General features: G+C 42.2%; 1 pseudogene; it reads right to left on the bottom strand.

The window, feature by feature from the left end:
- Positions 1-582: 582 nt before the first annotated feature.
- Positions 583-1,275, bottom strand: LOC142853827 (zinc finger protein 428 pseudogene; annotated as a pseudogene).
- Positions 1,276-7,528: the final 6,253 nt, after the last annotated feature.

The raw sequence follows: 7,528 nt of genomic DNA, 5'->3' as shown, positions 1-7,528 counted from the left end.
AGAGGGAAATCCCACATCATGTTAGTGAGATTTATTTATCTTTATGTTTCTGTTTATTCATTTACATTTCTTCCTCCAGTTCCATCCATTTATTTCAAGGGATAGAAATTCGTCCCTTGTAATGGTTGGTTAGTATTCGGTTGTGTATATGCACCACCTTACTTCATCCATTCACCAGTCACTGGCTACTTGAGTTGCTTCTATATTTTGGGTATTGTGAATAATGCTGCATTGAGTATAGAGGACGGACATCCCTTCAACATGCCAATTAAATGTTATGTCATAATGACATATCGACTAGTGAGTTGACAGGGTCAAACTGTAGTCCAACCTTTGGGAAAGTTTAGCAAAAGTGTCTCGGGAGGAGAAAAATGAGAGATTATACTGTGTGGATCTGGATTGTATATTATGGGAATTTTGAGTATGTGTGCAAATTCTTTTTTTTTTCCACACACAATCTGGCTTTTATTCTTTCTGCCCTTCACATATCTACTGCTAAGACAACACATATGGGTGGGACCCCCAGCCCCGACTGCAGCTGCCTCAGCCCCTGCTCCCACCCACCCCTCCACCAGCTCCCTGGTGACCCTACCTAAACCTCACCCCAGGCATGTAGCATGAAGTGACCATGCAGTTCCCCGAGGTTGTCAAAGGAGTCCTCACACTCAGTACAGTGGTAGGTACCTCCCTTCTCCTCATCTTCATCTCCATCCCGCCCTGCTGGCCGGCTCTCCCCCATGCGAGATGGCTCCTCCTTTTCCTCACCAAGAGCCCTGCCTTCAGGGCCTGGGGCTTCTTGGGTTGCTGTTGCAGGGCAGCAGAGTCGGCAAGGTGGGGTACCTGGTGGGGCCACTGAGCTGGCAGGGCTGTGCAGGTGGGCCAGCAGGCTGGGCTGCTCCGAGTGCCCTGCGGGATGGGCCTCCCCAGCCCCCACCTATGCGCTGTTTCACCTTATAGCCAGGGTCATATTCAGGGTCATCAGTGGTCTCCTCTTCTTCTTCTTCCTCTTCCTCCTCCTCAGAGTAGGGCTCTGAAAGAGTGTATTCAGAGTCAGAAGAATGCTCCGGGCCTGGGGAAAGGTTTTCATCATCTTCCTCCAAGCTGGCGTAGCCTCCAGTCTCAGCTGGCTCACGGATCTCTGTCATGGCCAAGGGAGGGATCAAGAGACCGGAGCAGGGAGCAGAGCAGCAACTGGGCAGGGTCCCTCCCCGGCCAGCTCTCCCAGTCATACCTCCAGCCACAAGCTCTTCTATCGCAGAGTGTTGGCAGGTAGCGAGGGATGCCTGGAAATAGTTTCTTTTAGTTTTGTTTTGTTTTTCGAGACAGGGTTTCTCCATAGCTTTGGAGCCTGTCTTGAAATTAGCTCTTGTAGACCAGGCTGACCTCGAACTCTGTGTGCAAATTCTTGAATTACATCCATAGTTCACACTTAGCAACTATACAACCTTGGGAAAATAAATGTATTGAACCCAGTTACCTCATCTGTAAAATAAGATTATCTAATCTAAATACCCTTACTCTGTGCCAGGCACTATGTTCAGAATTTGCCAGATATTATTACTATTACTCTTGTCTCATTTTTCTCTAAAACCTTTTTTACACAGAATATATTTTGGTCATGATTCTCCTTCCCCAAGTCCTTCCAGGTCTTACCCACCTCCCAACTTCACATTCTTTCTCTTAGCAATATAAAAATAATGAAAATCAAAATAAACAAAGAAAAACCCAGTAAGACAAAAAATACCAAAACAAAGCAAAATGAAACAAAATCCCACGTAGAAAAACTTGCAATTTGGTGTTGACCAACTACTGCTGGACACGGGGCCTTCCCTGAAGGGTGGTTGACATCCTAGCGACACTCCATTGGAGAAAACTGAGTTTCCTTTTCCCGGCAGGGATTGATTGTTAATAGCTTCTCGGACAGGCGTGGGGCTTTGTGTTCACTTCCTGCCCTTCCTGCTGGAAGTTTTGTCAGGTCTTACACATGTTATCACCATCTCTGTTTCCAGAATATATTTTCTGTTATCCCTCACCTCTGATTCTCATAATTTTTCTGACTCTTCTCCAGAGATCCCTGAGGTTTGAGAAGAGGGGTTTGATGAAGACAGCCCATTCTGGACAGAAGCTCTCGCTCTCTGCATATTGTCCAGCTGTGAGTATCTGTATTAATTGCCATTTGCTGAACGAAGAAGCTTCACTGAGCTGATGAGGGTTGAATATTTCTCTGCTCTGTGGGTACAGCAATGCATCATTAGGAAGCATTTGATGGTTATGTTCCTTTAGCAGAATAACAGTAGGTTTCCCTTTGGCTTCATGACCTATTTAGTATCAGGTTTTTGGCTACTTTAGCAGTTCAAGTTGGGTTCCAGACAATAAAAAATAAAGTGCTCAGTTACTCCCAGGACATTTTTGCCACTACACATCAGTAAGTCTTGCAGGAACATAGAGAAGTTAAGCTGATGACCAGCTAGAAGTTTTAACTCTATTTCATAGCATGTGTGGTCCTGGAACGCTGAATGCTGCTGGAGGCAAAAAGCATACATTAGTCATTTGTCTTATTTTTCAAAGGAGGATAAAAATATTGGGGAAATAAAATAACTTGCCATGGTCATGTAATAGTAAGTACAAGAGCCCAGAGTTATTGGATTTACCAAAGTCTCTTTACTAGAATGTGTTCTCCTTATTACCCAATGTACTTTATTGGATTGTGTTTATTTATTTTTATTTTTTTAATATTTATTTATTTATTATGTATGCAATATTCTGTCTGTGTGTATGCCTGCAGGCCAGAAGAGGGCACCAGACCCCATTACAGATGGTTGTGAGCCACCATGTGGTTGCTGGGAATTGAACTCAGGACCTTTGGCAGAGCAGGCAATGCTCTTAACCTCTGAGCCATCTCTCCAGCCCCTTGGATTGTGTTTCTATCCTTATCCTGTGAGTACAGAGATATAGAAACAATCTATGGCACTTAGCTCAGTGTGTAACTCAGCAATTATTTATCATTATTGCATTGTATATCAAGCATTATAATATTTTACTATATAAGCCTTTATCCTAAAAGTTAGAACCATCAGCTAAGGACGCTAGGAACCACGTACTTTGGTAAAGTTCATTCATTTAGCTACTAAGAAGCCAACTGTGGTTTTAAGATTTATTTCAATTTTCCTAATGTGTGTTTGAGTGTGTCTATGTGTGGGTAAGTATACATGGGAGCATGACCATCCATGTGGAATTCAGAAGAGAGCATCAAGTCATCTGATGCTAGAGTTACAGGGGTTGCAAATCTTTGAATGGATGCTGGGAACTGAACGCCAGTCCTCTCTTAGATAACTGAGCTGTTTCTCCAGGTCCCTGACTTGCAGTTTAACTTATTTTGCTCATCCTGGATACTGAATGCTTTGTTCTATTATGGTCTGCCACGTTTAGGGGTTTTTGGAGAGGCCAGAGTTAGTGTAGACATTCCACAAATTCATGGTGTGCTAAGCCTTGCCTTGGTCTGCTTCACACGAAATATGTAACATTTTCAGATGTTTTATGACTGACGTACAGAAAACTATCCTTGTAGTTCAGAACATGTAAGTTTGTTGATAGAGATATGCAAGCAATTACGTATCATTATGCACATTTCTCAGTGCTCAGATTTCAAAAGCACAGTGATGTGAAAATGCATGATGAATTTTGATATTATGTGAAGAGATTTAGACGTAAGCGAATTATGTGGGTTATAAGCCTCCGCACTTAGCAGAACTGTGTTTGTGTAAGTAAACTGACTGGTCCATGGACACACTTCACTTGCCCAATGTGTGTTATCAGAAGGTTGAATCTGTGCACTCTGTGCACAAGCCAAAGGGGAAGAAATAGGAAGCTACCCATAGCATCTTGTTCATTGACACACACCATAAATATGCTCCAAGATTTTAATGGTGGACGCAAGCTCCTGAGGAAATTAAGAGCAACAGATTTGGCTATGGAAACAAAGCTACCTAAATTGCTGAAGCTTTATTCAAGGTTTCAGAAGTGTGATTTCTATTAAAGATGATGAGAATCACATGGCCCTAACCCTGACAGAGTGTGTAAGAATTTTTCCTCTAGGGTCAGATGAGTTATGGACATTTGAAAAGCGGAAACCTAGAGTTAATTTTCCAGCTCACCCTTACACTGGGCATGACTGGATAGGAGAAAGTGCCATTAGCATCCAGTGCAGTGTGCAGTGTTGACGGTCAGGTAGGGTTGCTCTGTGTCCCCGGTGCTGTGGGGGTCCATGAATAAAGAATGTGAAGTAACAGCCCTCTCCTTGGTGTCACCAAGTATGAGCTCCACTTCCAACTTGGACGCTGCATTGTGTTTGTAATTTCATTTCAGTCTGGTTTTGGAGATCATTCAAATCAAGCTTGTTGACTTGCAGAATGACAATGGAAAGGACTTGAATGACGACAGATGCATGGAGCCACTAACTCTTACTGAGTGCAATGATTCCAGATGTGCTTTTAGCTCAGGAGTCCTCTCTTCAGATGCTATGTTGTGTGTCATCTATTACCTGTGTAACCAGGTAAAGGATGACAGCCTTGAAGGAAGAAATGAGCCCCCATCCACTTTGAAGGCCATCTCTCCAGCCTTGACTATAGAATGGCCTTTGGGATGTACTAACAACCTTGGAACATTTTATTTTACTCTCCTGCTTCAAAGGCATTCACATCTTTAAAAAAGGACAAGTTTCCTATTAAACCATTTCCAAGATTTTTATTTTGATAGGAAGTTTATTGTGTACCTCCTTTTCTTCCTCCTTTTTGTCTGTTGGTTTTGGAGGCTAGCCTCACATATCACAGGCTGGTTTTGATCTTGTGTAGCTGAGGATGACCTTGAACTCACAATGTTCCTCTACCAAGGGCTAGAATTATAGGCATGTACTGCCATATCTGGTTTATGTGATGCTGGCAATTTGAGCCAAGGGCTTCCTGAATGCTGGGCCAGCTCTGTGCCAGCTGAACTCAATCCCTGGTTCGGCCTCCTTTTGGAAGGAATGATTAGTCGCCATCTAAGAGATAACAGGTTTTCTCACGGCCTATCAGTCCCAGTGAGTGGGAGGAGTAGTTTTCTAGGGATTGCATGGTTCACCACATACCATTCCATGTCTGTGCAAAGAAAGAGTGAAAGTTGGAAAACTTCAGTGATGGAAACCAAAGTGGAAACGCTTGGGAAGGATTCCATCCCACACCGAAAACCCAGGGAGCAGACCCAGGGGTTAGTTCTCAGTCCCTATGCTACTGTGTTTTTCAGCCTTGTTTGACTCAGTTTTACTTCTGGAATCCTCCTTCTCTGGACTTCCCTGGTGCTCTCCTGCTTGCCTGGCTTCCTCCTTCTTGGTTGTCTCTTCCCTGTCTTGAGATCATTCATCCCCCCCCCCCCAATCTACCTACCTTGCTGTTATTAACCTCTCTCCTTCTCCCATTTTCCTATACCATACCTCCCTTGCTGTTCTTGAGCACACATGCATGACCCACATTTAACCTTAGTATTTTCTTTCCTCTTTATCTAGTACCTTTCTCAGATGTGCAGGTCTAACTTCTTTGTTATGTTTCAGTTTGTTCAAATATCCCCACTCTATCCCCATTCAGTGACATCCTAGATTTTATTACTCTTTTGTATTTTTTCCCAACATGATAATCTTTTTTTTACTTACTTTGTCTACCTTTGCTAAACCAAACCTTCTCAAGGCTATGGACTAGGTCAATTTTATGCATTGTTGTATCCTTAATTATTGGAAGTGTGTCTGGGATTTAGTAAGGGCTCGAAGTTTTTTACTTACGTGGTAAATATTTATGAGCTGGACAGGCCATGTAAAATGACAGTGTTTTGCCTTAATTTAACACAGAACAGCCACACCATTGATTTTCATTGCTCAATAGCCATAATTTGTAAGCAAAATTCTATTTTTATAACATTATACATTGTGTCTTCATGTTTTAATTTTATCCTATGTATGCCCTTTAATGTAAGAGTCTACCTTTAAAATAATAGGTATACACACACACATGCACATGAATCCACAGTGGTGTGTTTATGCATTTTATGAAAATATGAGCACATTTGCACACATCACTGGGGGCCAGAGCTCATGCACAAATCGAAACCAGATAGCCTACAAGAGTTACTTAAAAGTAAACAGAACCTGTCATTTAGCATAACCATCTTCCCCACAGAGCAATGACACACATTGTTGAGTTTCACAGTAGCACAAAGATACATTTTGTTGTTATGATAGATAGATAGATAGATAGATAGATAGATAGATAGATAGATAGATAGACAGACAGACAGACATCCCTGGTTCATGTTAGTGTTTTTGTTAAGTAATCAACCAAATCAAGAGTATGCATTAGATTAGTACTGGTGTCAATCACTGGGATGTTCTGTAGAACGTATGGTAGTTTGAATAATAATCTCACAGCCGGTGGCACTATTAGGTGGTGTGGCTTTGTTTGAGAGAGTAAGGCATTGTTGGAGGAAGTGTGTGCTGGCTTTGAGGTTTCCTATGTTCAAGATACCTCCCAGTGTCTCAGTTGACTTCTTACTGCATGGAAGATGAGAACTCTTAGCTACTCTTCCAGCCACCATGTCTGCCTGCATGTCACCATGATCCCCGCCATGATGATAATGGTCTGAACCTTTGAAACTGTAAGCAAGCCCCTGCAATTAAATATTTTTCTTATAAAAGTTGCAGTGTTCATGGTGTCTCTTCACAGCAATAGAAACCATAGCTAAGACAGAAGGTCATAATTTATATTGATTCCACTTTCAGCATGCATCAATAAAGCAATTGATTGCAACATGAAAAAGGACTGGACTGTAAGAGAGAAAACCATGTCTCCACTTTGCTAATGTGGTCCTCGGGAATGAGCTGTAGGTATCTCTCAAGGTGGGCATGTTCATGTAGCTTCTCTAAGGCAGAGTGTTATAAACAGTCCTTTGTGCTCACCAAACCCCTTGTGGTGATAGTGATGACCACAGATGTCCCCAAATGTTACATCTCCATTTTTCATTTGACCAAATGCTGAAAATTCTCTAAGTATGCATTACTGTTTTAAACAGAAAAACAAATGCTGAGATTTGGAAAAAAAAATGTTAGAAAGTAGAACTAACATTTCCATGTGGGATTCATACCATTAAAATATCCTCCTCTGTTTTGGTGTAACACAGACATCCAACTAAATCAAGTTTTTATTATTAGGTTAACCCACAAGCTCAGAGGCATCCACCCATTAGTTTTCTAGAGGTTCAAATGTAAACCAGGCAAAGTCGTCTCCTCACTCAGACGATCCTGTTTACAGGAACGCTAAGGCGTGTATCCCCTGTCCACAGCACAGACCGTTTAGGAGGTAAGTGACTTCTCAGAGAGTGAGCAGGCACATTGTGAAGGATGATGAATGGTCCTCTCAAAGATGAGTAAGCGTGGGAAGCATATAACTTCTGGTCATGTATAGTTTGTCTGCCAGATGATGCCTCCCTGTATCCCATCCCTCATCCT

This window comes from Microtus pennsylvanicus, chromosome 7, assembly GCF_037038515.1.
Source record: "Microtus pennsylvanicus isolate mMicPen1 chromosome 7, mMicPen1.hap1, whole genome shotgun sequence".
Taxonomy (NCBI): domain Eukaryota; kingdom Metazoa; phylum Chordata; class Mammalia; order Rodentia; family Cricetidae; genus Microtus; species Microtus pennsylvanicus.
Note: the sequence above shows the minus strand (reverse complement) of the source record. Positions and strands in the feature narration are given on the sequence as shown.